The sequence below is a fragment of the Pan paniscus genome, chromosome 2, assembly GCF_029289425.2.
Source record: "Pan paniscus chromosome 2, NHGRI_mPanPan1-v2.0_pri, whole genome shotgun sequence".
NCBI lineage: Eukaryota > Metazoa > Chordata > Mammalia > Primates > Hominidae > Pan > Pan paniscus.
In genome coordinates, this window is record NC_085926.1 from 42,401,912 (window position 1) to 42,414,441 (window position 12,530).

At 45.5% G+C, this 12,530-nt stretch overlaps 1 protein-coding gene across 1 annotated transcript in view; it reads right to left on the reverse strand.

Annotated features, from left to right (window-relative positions):
• LYZL4 (lysozyme like 4) overlaps positions 1 to 12,530 on the reverse strand; it is a 114,534-nt gene that overhangs the window by 80,719 nt on the left and 21,285 nt on the right. The window contains exon 2 of the mRNA XM_063602280.1: positions 1,968 to 4,261. The gene's annotated coding sequence lies outside the window, so the exon portion shown is untranslated. The remainder of the gene's footprint in view (positions 1 to 1,967; positions 4,262 to 12,530) is intronic.

Sequence of the window (12,530 nt, forward strand, 5' to 3'; positions counted from 1 at the left end):
TTGAAAATGCCTTGATTAAATTTGGATCTTCCAAAAATGTCAGTGACTTTGATTCAGAAAGTGTGAATTCTCAGCAAGTTTGCCAAGTGTAGGACGCTTCTCTTCATCACACATTCACTTTCTTCAGTGACTAAGGCCTATGTCTTACACAAATGGGTACATTTTTGGCCTGATGGCTGAGGAGGAACACTCGCCAGAATTAGCTGCCCGTGTCCCTCTGTCTCGCAGGTTCACTGTGCCGTGTAGGTAACGTCATGCCCAGGTCTCCTCAGTCTCCTGAACACGTCTGCAGAGACATGTTCTAAGCTTACTGGGCAGATGCTCCATTAGGAAGAGATTCAGGGACATTGCAGCAACATCTGCCAGAAGTTGTGCTTGGCTGCAAGAAAGCACTTCTCAATTTCCAACAGTCCCTGCAGCCTCCTCTCCCTTCTCATCTCAGTCCTGATCACACGGCAGATGGATGGGCTGGGATTCTCTGCTGTGATGCATTTGGCATTGGCTGACAGAGCAGACACAATGGCAGTGCCCTCTGGGAAGCAACATAAAGAGCTGATTGTTGTATTTTCTGACAGATAATAGGGGAGAAAGATGTGAATAAACCAGGTGCACTTGTCCTTTAACAGACTGATAATGGTGACAGAAAACACCCTAGTGGCCATGGAAACAAAGAGTTGGGACAGGAATAAGAATGGAACTGTGGGGAGATTTCAACGAGTCCCTCTGTGTGTTGCTGGAAGATACTTGGAAATGTTTGCTGCATTTCCTCATGCATCCCAGTTCTTCCTCAGCCCCAACAGCAAAGACTTCCAGCAGGGGAGGGTTGATACAGCAGGGATGGGAGAAGAAGGGAGTCAAAATCTTGGCTTGGCTTTTGAATTTGGAAAGTCAACTTTGAGTTGTAAGAACCCAAAGGAAATTTACAGGTAACCTAGAAACTTCCAAAGCCTGAGATATAGATCAGGGCTAGTTTTGCCTGCTTCAGAAGAGAGGAAGTTTCTCAGGGCAGAGGTGGGGAGAGAATGATAAGGGGCAGCAAGAGAGAAAGAAAATAGGAGCTTCCCTGAAAATGGCCCTGCTCCCCAACCCACCCACCTGTCACCTATAGGGGATGAAGAATACAGCAGAGACCTCAGATGGGTGCAGAGTGGGGTGGGGGATCCTAGGGACCATGCCTAGAGCTGCCAGATAAAATGTAATGTTTGGGGCTGGGCACAGTGGCTCACGCATGTATTCCCAGCAGTTTGGGAGGCTGAGGCAGATGGATCACTTGAGGTCAGGAGCTTGAGACCAGCCTGGCCAACATGGTGAAACCCCCCCTCTACTGAAAATACAAAAATTAGCTGGGCATTGTGGTGCATGCTTGTAATCCCAGCTACTTGGGAAGCTGAGGCAGGAGGATCGCTTGAACCTGGGAGGTGGAGGTTTCAGTTTGCCAAGATTTTGCCACTGCACTCCAGCCTGGGTGACAGAGCAAAACTCCATCTCAAAAAAAAAAAAAAGCAATATTTGGGACATACTTACAATAAAAAACTACTTATCATTTACCTGAAATTCAAATTTAACCGGGTGATATGTATTTTTATTTGCTAAATCTGGCATCCCGATTTGCACCTCCTTTCTAGGGGAAACCTAAAGAGCCTCCTCACCCCAGCAGGTGAGGAAGACAAAGACAAAGAAGGGATGCTGGGGAGAGAAACCATGGGGTGCCTGGCGGAGCCTGCGACAGGAGAAGGAAAAGCTCTGCCTCCGAGGAAGCATGAGACTCCACTTCTGGGTGAGGGCTTAGAAGTCGAAATGAGGAGGACGCAGTTGCCACCTGCAGGGAGCATTCCATGGGCGTCAGAGGGGTGACAGTCTCTTCAGACAACACCAGTAGGGATTGATAGGGTCATGCAGACAAGATTGCACATGCATGCACACACACCATGTGCCTCCACACAAAAACAATAAAAGTCCATACTTACTGAGCACTTGCTATCCCAGGAACTGTTCACAGAACTTGATGCTTACTATTTTCTAAGTGCATTATATTCTCTTCTGTCAGTTCTTCTAATCCTTGCAACAGTCCTATGAGGTAGGCATTTTTATCTCCATTTTCCTCATGAGGGAACAGAAGCAAAGAAGTCATGTGAGTATCCCAGACTCACCTAGTTGGCAGGTGGCAAAACTGGAGTGTGAGCCCAGCAGTTTGGTTCCTGAATCTGTACCCTTAAACTTCCATACTCTGCAATCTGTATCACTTGGGGTTGAGTGTGACCGCCAGTAACCAAAAACCCCAATTCGCAGTGGCCAAAAAACAGAATTTTATTTTATTTTGTTAAACAACAACAACAAAATTCCAGAGGCAGGCAGGTCAGGACTGTTGTAACAGTTCCATAAAGCTCCTTCTGGAATTCCCTCTGCGTTCACTACAGGTGACTTTCAAACTTGTGGTCCAAGAGGGCTGCTGGAGCCTCAGCCATTATATATGTGTTCCAAGCAGCAAGAGGGAGGAAGGAGGAAAAAGAGCAGTTCTTTCCCTCTTCTGGAAAGTCACATATGCCATCTCTTAGTGACACAGTCTCATCTTGCTGCAAGAGAAGCTGGAGTAAGTAATCACTTGGCTGATTGGCAGTGTGCCCAGCTACAATCAGGAATAAAAGAAGAAAATGACTGTTGAGAATTGATAGCATTCCCTGTTACACAGCCTCTGGAATTTTAAAGTCCCTGGAATTACAGGTCTGTAGTAGATTTTACCGCTGCCCAAATCTCTCCCCCAGCTCACCATGGATGGAGCCAACAAAGTAGGGTGTGCGGCTTCTCAAGGTATCTGCAAAGGGCTGAGGAGGCTGGAGGCTGAGATACAGAGAAGTTCCCAGGAATCTGCCCCCAATTCCTCTACCTCCCATTTTGAAGCAAATCACTGTTCTGATTTCTATCACGATAGGTTAGTTTGCATTTTCTAGAGCTTCATATAAATGGGATCATAGAGCATAACCTCTTTTGTGTCTGGGTTCTCTCATTCAGCATTATGTCTGTGAGATTCATTCCTGTGGGGTGCATCAGTCATTCATTTCTTCTTATTGCTGTGAGGTGTATTCCATTACAGGAATACACCATAATTTGTCCATTCATCTGTTGAGGAACACCTAGTGTGTTTCCAGTCTTGAACTATTATGAATAAAAGTCTCACGAATATTTTTGCACAATACTTGATGCAGATATTGCTTTTCACTGCTGTTGATTAAATGCCTAGGAGGACAATTATAGGACAGATCGACCTAAGTTATAAGGCAAGTAAACACTTAACTTTTTACGTAACTGTCAAGTAATTTTCTGAAGTGGTTGTAGAATTTCACACTCCTCCAGGCGGTCTATGAGTGTTCCAGTTGCTCCACATGGTGAGTTCTCAGAGGAGTCCCAAGGGCTGGCACCATATCCTTACCTGGGCCTTGAGGGCCTGGTCCTGGCTAGGTCAGCACATGGAGCTCCAGCCTGGGAGGCTGTGGCAGTGTCTCCTGCAGGGCAACCACAGCAATGCATGGGCTGAGGGATTCCAGAGCAGGAACCCGCTGCAGCAGCCTTGTGATGTGAGGGCAGTGCAAGGCAAAGACATTGCCAGTACCATGGAGATGGTGAGCCCACCACAGCGAGTGCTCAGGAGTCTCCTGCCATCACTGGCGTCAGCAGTAGTCTGCCAGGAATGCAGGAACACATCAAGATGTGTGAAGGGGGATTAGGCGATGCATTTTGGACACTCAGGATGGGCACCAAAGGGAAGTAATGGCCCCAGAAGAGTGTCAGCAATGCCATCCTCGCAAATCCCCACATATTCTAAGCAGCCAGGCTGCAGGGCTGCTTCTCATTTGGAGTGGAAGTAATTTGCAAGAGTGGTGGGAGCTGTTTCTCCCAGTTGCAGAAAATATTAACGTCTTGTGGAAGACTCTTTCAGCAGAATCTTAGGTCCATGGGTCACAAAGTCTGGAAAGTTGACAAGGCTTTGGGGTGGTGTGATGAAGAAGCATCTCTCTTTGTATTTTTTCTGATTTTGCTGTCTTCCTTCTTCAACAGAAAACACGTACTCTGCCATGGGCTGTAACTAGTGACAGCAACACGGGAGCCGACCAAAACACCCACTGGTGTTAGATGTGGTATAGCCAAGCAGTTATACAAGAGAGCTCTGAAGTGGACTTACTGGGTTCAAATCCCAGCTCTGCCTTACATTATCTGCATGATGTTGGACAAGTTGCTGAGCCTCTATGTGCCTCAGTTTCCCCACCTAGAAAATGAGGATAACAGGGTATGTTTCGCAGGCTTTTCTGAGGAATAAATGAATTAATAGATGTAAAGATCTTACAGCAAGCCTAAACCTAAACATAACAAGCCTCAGTAAATTATGATTCTGGAAGATTGAAGCTTAGCTTGAAAGCTGCTACAATGACACAATTAGTTCTGACAACTACACAAATTTATCAGTATACAGGAAGAATCTGAGGCACAAATCCAGCCCCTTATCCAAGGCCTACAACCACTAAGTGACAAAGCAGTAATTCCCATTTTATTGGGTAGCTCCAAAGCTTGGGCTCCATTCCTCATGCCCCTCTCCTTTTATTACACGGATTTCCTAAAGCCTTAGGAACGTGGCACCACTGCCACCTACTGGTGTTGCTGCCACATGGCCCATGGCTGGGGCTCTCACTGAAGCCAATGGGACAGAGATGGAAAGGGTGTGCTCAGAACAGAGGACTGCCACAGGGCAGACTGATCAGTGGAATGCGACAGGGTCCCAAAGGCTCTCTGGAAATCTTGTACCCAGAGGGCTTGGATTGTAATCTGAATCTGATCGCGGGATCAATCTCTCCTTCAAAGAAAGGCACTTTGAGATCAATGTTGGACAAGGTTTGTATGTGTTGCTAACACATTGTAAATAAAAAAATATCTGATATAGTTTGGCTCTGTATCCTCACCCAAATCTCATCTCTAACTGTAATCCCCACATGTCAAGGGAGGGACCTAGTGGGAAGCGATTGGATCATGGGAACAGATTTTCCCCGTGCTGTTCTCATGATAGTGAGTGAGTTCTCATGAGATCTAATGGTTTAAAATTGTGGTACTTCCCCCTTCTCTCTCTCTCTCCTGCCACCTTATGAAGAAGGTGCTTGCTTCTCCTTCTTCTACCATGATTGTAAGTATCTTGAGGCCTCCTCAGCCATGAGGAACTGTAAGTCAATTAAACCTCTTTTATTTATGAATTACCCAGTCTCCAGTAGTCCTTTATAGCAGCGTGAAAACAAACTAATATAGAAAATTGGTACTGGAAGTAGGGTTGGAGCCCCCACACAAAGCCCTCACTGGGGCACTGCCCAGTGGAACTGTGAGAAGAGGGCCACCGTCCTCCAGACCCCAGAATGGTAGATCCACCAACAGCTTGGACCATGCCCTTGGAAAAGCCAAAGGCACTCAAAACCAGCCCGTGAAAGCAGCCACAGGGGCTGTACCCTGCAGAGCCACAGGGGCAAAGCTGTCCAAAATCTTGGGAACCCACCCCTTGCATCAGCGTGTCCTGGATGTGGAACATGGAGTCAAAGGAGATTATTTTGGAGTGTTAAGATTTAATGAGGCCAGTGCAGTGGCTCACGCCTGTAATCCCAGCACTTTGGGAGGCTGAGGTGGGCAGATCACTTAAGGCCAGGAGTTCAAAACCAGCCTGGCCAACATGGAGACACCGTTTCTACTAAAAATACAAAAATTAGGCAGCGCGGTGGTGCCCACTTGTAATCCCAACTACTCAAGTGGGTGGCTGAGGCATGAGAATCTGGGAGGCAGAGGTTGCAATGAGCCGAGATCATGTTACTGCATTCCAGCTTGGGTGACAGTGTGAGACTGTCTCTCTCTCTCTCTGTCTCTCTCTCTCTCTCACACACACACACACACACACATACACACACAGATTTAATGAGTGCCCTACCAGGTTTTAGACTTGCATGGGGTCTGTGGCCCCTAAGTTTTGGCCAATTTATTCCATTTGGAACAGGAACATTTACCCAATGCCTGTACCTCCATTGTATCTTGGAAGTAACTAACTTGGTTTTTATTTTATAGGCTCATAAGCAGAAGGGACTTGCTTTGTCTCAGATGAGACTTTGGACTTGAATGTTTGAGTTAGTGCTGGAATGAGTTAAGACTTTGGGTGACTATTGGGAAGGCATGATTGGTTTTGAAATGTGAGAGGGATGTAAGACTGGGGAGGGACCATGGGCAGAATGATATGGTTTGGCTCTGTATTCCCACCCAAATCTCATCTCAAATTGTAAGCCTCATGTGTCAGGGAAGGGACCAGGTGATTGGATCATGGGGACAGATTTTCTCCATGCTGTTCTTGTGATAGTGAGTGAGTTCTCACAAGATCTGATTGTTTAAAAGTGTGCTGCCTCCCCCTTCTCCCTCTCTCCTGCCATCTTGTGAAGAAGGTGCCTGCTTCTCCTTTGCCTTCTGCCATGATTGCAAGTTTCCTGAGGCCTCCCCAGCCATGTGGAACTGTGAGTCAATTAAACCTCTTTCATTTGTAAATGACCCAGTCTCAGGCAGTTTTTAATAGCAGTGTGAAAATGGACTCATATAGTATCTGAGACAGGTCTCAATCAATTTAGAGGTTTACTTTGCCAAGGTTAAGGACCATGGCCCGTGACACAACCTCAGGAGGTCCTGAGAACCTGTGCCCAAGGTGGTTGGGTTACACTTTGGTTTTATTACATTTTAGGGAGACAGAAGTTACAGGCAAGGCATAAATCAGAACATGGAAAGTATACATTGGTTCAGCCCAGAAAGCCAGACATCTTGAAGCAGGGGGCTTCCAGGTCATAGGTGGATTTGAAGATTTCTTGAGGTTAGATAAGGGAGGTTGTGAAAACCAAGGTTCTTATCATGTAGATGATGCTACCAGGTAGCAGGCTTCAGAGAGAATAGATAGCAAATGTCTCTTATCAGACCTTAAAAGGTGTCAGACTCTGGAAAAGACCTGGTAAGGGAAAGAGATTCTCCACAGAATGCAAATTTCCCCCACAAGAGACTGTTCAGCAGGGCCATTTTAAAACATATCAAAGAAATATATTTTGGGGTAAAATACTTCGCCTACTCTCTGTCATGTGTTACTATACTAGAGTCACATTGGAATGCGGTATCTTACTGCTACAAAGAGTCTGTTTTGCCATTATTAAGATCTCTGCTTTAATGTTAATTCTGGTCAGTTGTGCCTAAATTCCAAAGGGAGGAGGTTATAATGAGGCATGTTCGACCCTACATTCCCATCAAGACCTGAATCAGGGTTTCAGGTTTCTTTGAGATCCCCTTGGCCAAGAAGGGGTCCATTCAGTCCATTGTGGGGCTTAGAATTTTAATTTTGGTTTACAACATCAACGTGTTAGCTATTTACCAGATTACCCAGCTCTTGTGCAAGAGAAAGGTCAAGGAATTGGAACATGGGACAGGTGAGTTTTGATGAGGATGACACAGTTCAGCAGGGCTCAAAGTACAGGGCCTCACCCAGAAGGTCAGCTTTGGATGGGGGCCCTGAGGCGAAAGCCCCTTTTATAATTTTGCCTTTCTCCACCAACTTCCCCACTTGGGTGGAAGAATGGATAAAAACTCTTAATGAGACAGACAAAGCCCTCTGTGCTTTGGGTCTTGCTGATGTGTCCAGCCTCATTCCTCCCAGCCCCACCTCACACTCTAGGACAGTTCGACACTTTGGGTGGATAGTTGTGACCTGGACTACTTTTCACAAACTCATTTTCTGGGAAATGCCCTTCACCCCCACTACTAAGGCCCCTATAGTACCTACTCCAAAGAACCTTACACATTGTATCCCATGTGAATGGCATCCTATGTGAGTGGTATCCCTGGGTCACAACCCCTTAGACTACAACAGGAATGGTGCCTCTGGGCCTTGTGCAACTTGGCAAGATGTCTACTACTACCACTACCATTCACATGAGTGGACATGTGGACCTGGCCTCCAGACCATACATAGATGACAGGTTCAGTGTGAGCTTCAAAATCAAGTGGGCTGATCAGAGTGCTCTCACCCTGGAAATATGAAACTGATGTAAGAGATTCCAAGCTCAGATTGCCTGGAATCTCAAATAAAGGAGGTATCGGTGGCAGCCCCAAACTGTATGTTGTGAGTGCCCTGGCCAGTACCACCTTTTCAGGGTGGTACACCCATCCCCCAGGTGCTTATTGGCTGCTAACATGTCAAAGCTGCCCCTGTTCTGGAAAATCTCCTACTGCACAGAGCCCACCCCACCCCAAGTCAATAGCCTCAGAGGTACACAAGGGCAGTCCTCAAGGCAGGACAACTCTGCAGCAAATTTACATCCCAAAGGCCCCTCCACCTGGGTCAGGCCACCGTCCTTGCTCAACTCTGCTCCTTCCCTATCCTCCTTCTTCCCTCCATTACAGGCTTCTCCTAAACACACTACCCCAACAGATGACCCAAATCCCTGTGTTAGGCTCTACCTCTAGGGAATTCACCCAAGGCAGACATATTCTATCACATAAACTAGAAACAAAGGAAGCCAGCCTGTGGGGAGAGAGTGACAAAGTCTCTCTTCTTTTTTATTTTTATTTACTTTTTTTTTTTTTTTTTTGACAATTTCTTGCTCTGTCCCCAGGCTGGGCTGCACTGGTGTGATCACAGCTCACTGCAACCTCAACCTCCTGGGCTTAAGCAATACTCCTGCTTCAGCCTCCTTAGTAGCTGGGATCACAGATGCACACCACCAGGCCTGGCTACTTTTTTTATTTTTTATTTTGTAGAGACAAGGACTCACTATGTTGCTCAGGCTGGTCTCAAACTCCTGAACTCAAGGAGGTCCTCCCACCTCGGCCTCCCAAAGTGCTGGGATTCTAGGCGTGAGCCACCGCGCCTGGCTGGGAGTCTCTTCCTGACCAAACTTTAGACAGGCTCCTCTGAGCCCTCTTTTCAACAAGACCTCAACTTTGGCCTATGAAAAACTGCACACTCTCAGCACAAATACTTTCATCCACCTCCAAGCTATAAGATGTGCAAAAACACTAATATTGTTTCTAATAGCTCAAGACCACATCCATAGGATGACCCTAGACCTCTTAGTGTACTCACCTCAGAAACCTCAATGCTGCCAGAAGAATTTACTGTTTGCTCCAGACAAAACCTAGTAACAGACAGGCCCCTGAACCTCTCCCCACCTCCTCTGAGCAGTTACTTTAGAAAGCTGCTTACAGTTATGAATCCTTTCTCTTCCCCTTTAAAATGTAGCTCTTCCACCACCCCGAACTGTCTTCCCAAAGACATGAGAGCCATCTCTTTGAAATGCAAATCTCAGCGCTCTCCCTCTCCCAACTCAGGGGGCACCTGGCTCTAACTTGTACTGCTGTGGCCTGTAGGAGGTACACATGAGATTAACAAACCCAGTCTCTGCTCCAGCCCCTGCTTGTTTCCCCTCTACTCCCTCATTCTCCCTTTAAAATGCCCAGGCATCTCTGCACAAGTCAAAGCTGAGTTCACTTCACTTGGACCCTCTTCCCTATTGCAGTGAATAAGGTCTATTCTTACCACTCTAGCTAATGTAGTGCTTTGACAAGAGAAAGAAATGGCTATGCAATGAGGAGAAAAGGTGGGAAATGGGACAACATTTCCCTGCTTCTAGGTCATTCCAAGGCACTCCTTCATCCCTGCCTTTAAGCCCCATGAGACACTTTGTGACCACATAATAAGTCCCCCATTTCTTGCTTAAGCAAACTCATGTCAGTTTCTATTACTTGTAACTAATTCAGACTTTATTAATACCTTCCCTCCTCCTGGTGTGCCCCTCTGCTCCCTGCTGTCTGCCTGGTTTATACTTAAGGTCTTTCAACACAGCTCCAGCATCAACTCCTCCTTGAAGCCTGCCCTGATAACCTGCTGTGCAGCTCCTGGCATGTGCCTCCATCACACCAGAGCCCCACTAGCACTGTTGTGCACTTTTTGGTTTACAATTACAGAAGTTCTTTGAGATAATACAGAAAACCCACTTGGCCAATAGAACTGAAAAATGTGTACTTTGATGAAAAACTATGCATTGCTAAGAACACACTGGTCTGGGTTATCTAATTCTGATTCTATGGAAGATAATTTGCCACTCTGTATCTTATACATAACTGATAGCAATGCAAAATCGTTCTTGCTCAGAGACATGTAAATAAATTCTGTGCAGAGGAGAGATGACCCTCCCCTCTATGGAAAAGCCAGTTTTGCATCCCTTTGAACATTCATTTCAATATTTCTAAAATGTGTCTATAAATGTATCTGTTCTCCTTTTAACTGATTGCCATTTTCATAGTTTTCTCATTAATTAGCTAAGTAAAATCTTTAAGATGTGTTCATTTTTATATCTGTATAAGAGTTTTTTTTTTTTTAGACCAGTCTTTGAAAATTATGCTTTCACAGAATATTGGGGCCTCTGGTTTCAATTGTCATAATAAAAGCTACCGTGAACTGGATGCTGAGTGATGGGTTTTACTTTCCTCGCCTCATTTATAGTAGAGATGTCATCAATTTTGTTCACTAGTATATTCTTCAGCCCCTCAAACTGTCCCTGGCATAGAGCAAGCCCTCAAAATCCTACTGGTAACTAAATGAGGAAATCCTCTCAACCATGTCAGGCAAAGCTGCTATTGTCATCCCCATTTTAAAGATGAGGAAGCTGAGACACATAGCTGGCAGATGGCAGTGAGAATTTGAACTCTTGGGGTCTTCAGACAGAACTGAGACAAAAAAATAATCTCATTTAATTTCCTCTTACAGAAGTATGCAAATTGTCCCAAGAAGAATGCCCAACAGACTCCTCATTTCTCTCTGGCCCAAAATTATGTCACATGTCTTTCTGTGAACCAATCACCAGCAGGGGAATGAGACAAAGTTTAGACCATTAGGGTCATGCATGGAGTTGGTGCTGGGTCAAACCCTTGAGAGGGGTCTGAACAAACAGGTGGGTTCGCAGCCAGCAGTGTCTACATTAGGCAGTTTGCAGAATGAGAATCTGCCCAGGCCCCACTGGGTTCACCAGCTTAGAATTCATTTTATTTTTGCCTTATTAAATTATCTTTTGTCATAACTTTTTACAGACATGTCAATTACATCAATAAGATGTATCCATTTTAGGTTCATAAAATTCAAAAAGTTTTGACCCATATACACATCTATGTAACCATCACACCAATTGCAACATGGAGCATTCACATCCCTCCAGAAAGTGCCCTGGGCAACTTCCTTGCTAATCTCCACACCCACCACCAAGCAGTTGCCAACTAGGGTTGCCTGTTCACTTCACGTAAATGAAACCACAGTGTGTGCATTTTTTAAATGCCTGGATTCTTTCACTTAAATAATGCTTTTGAAATTTGTCCATGTTTTCATATGTATCAGTAGTTTTTTCTTTTTTTTTAATCACTGAGTAGGATCTCATTGTATGAACATATACCACAAATTGTTTATCCATTTTCCTGTTATGAATATTTGTTATTTCCAGTTTGGGGTTCACAAATAAAGATGCTAAGAACATTCACATACAAGTCTTCTTAGAATCAGTTTTTAAATTGGTTTCATGGCTCAGGGATCCCAGATGATGGGTAAAATTAGTAATCTGGGCCCAATACACATGAGCAGCCCTGTCCCAGTGACTCGTGGAAGACTGTTTCCACCCAGGGACCATTTCTGGACAGGATCCTAGGCTGGCAGGCTGAAATACCATTCTATTTAGGGCATCTCAGGCAAGATAGCAACATCCCAGCTGTAAGTCTGACTCCCTGACATACTGTCGTAGGACTCTTTCCTTAGTTCAGCTAAAGACAGGGATCCTTATCACACAGCCATGAAAAATTAGGCTTGCTCACAGTTTGAGGGGTGAGGAGGGCAGGGTTTTAATGGATTTTGAAAGGAAAAGAAAGGGAAACAGGGACTTTCCACAAAGCCAGAGTTCTGCTAGTGTGCTTCCTGCCTGGCAGATTGAATCCCAGGTTCCATCCAGGAAGAGGGGGGACCAGGCTCCTCCCCACTGCAAATAGCAAGAGCTTCTGTGGCTCCACCCCAGTGCACACTCCTCCCAGTGAACAGGCTGGTTGGAGTTTTTCTGGGAACCCCTTTGCACTTGGCTGTCTCAATACCCAGGGAGAGCCCTGGGACCCTTCCCTGGAAAGAGATTATGCACCCTACCTCCTGAGGTAGGTATTCAGTGCACATCCACCCACCTCCTGGGGGTCACACACCTTCAACTCAGTTCACCACTGTGGCTGTGGATGCTAGGACCCAGTATTTTTTTCTTTTCTTGTTTTCCTTTACATTCAGCTAGAAAACCTTCACCTGTTTAGTCATTCATTCACTAAATATTTATTAACAACCACTTGCCAGGCATTGGGAATGTAAAAAAGATAAAACATAAACAAAAACCAAATCCTGTGTTGAAGGTAGACTGAAGGGCTACTCTCTGGAATGCAACAAGGTAGATGATGTCTAGAGAAGACTGCATGAC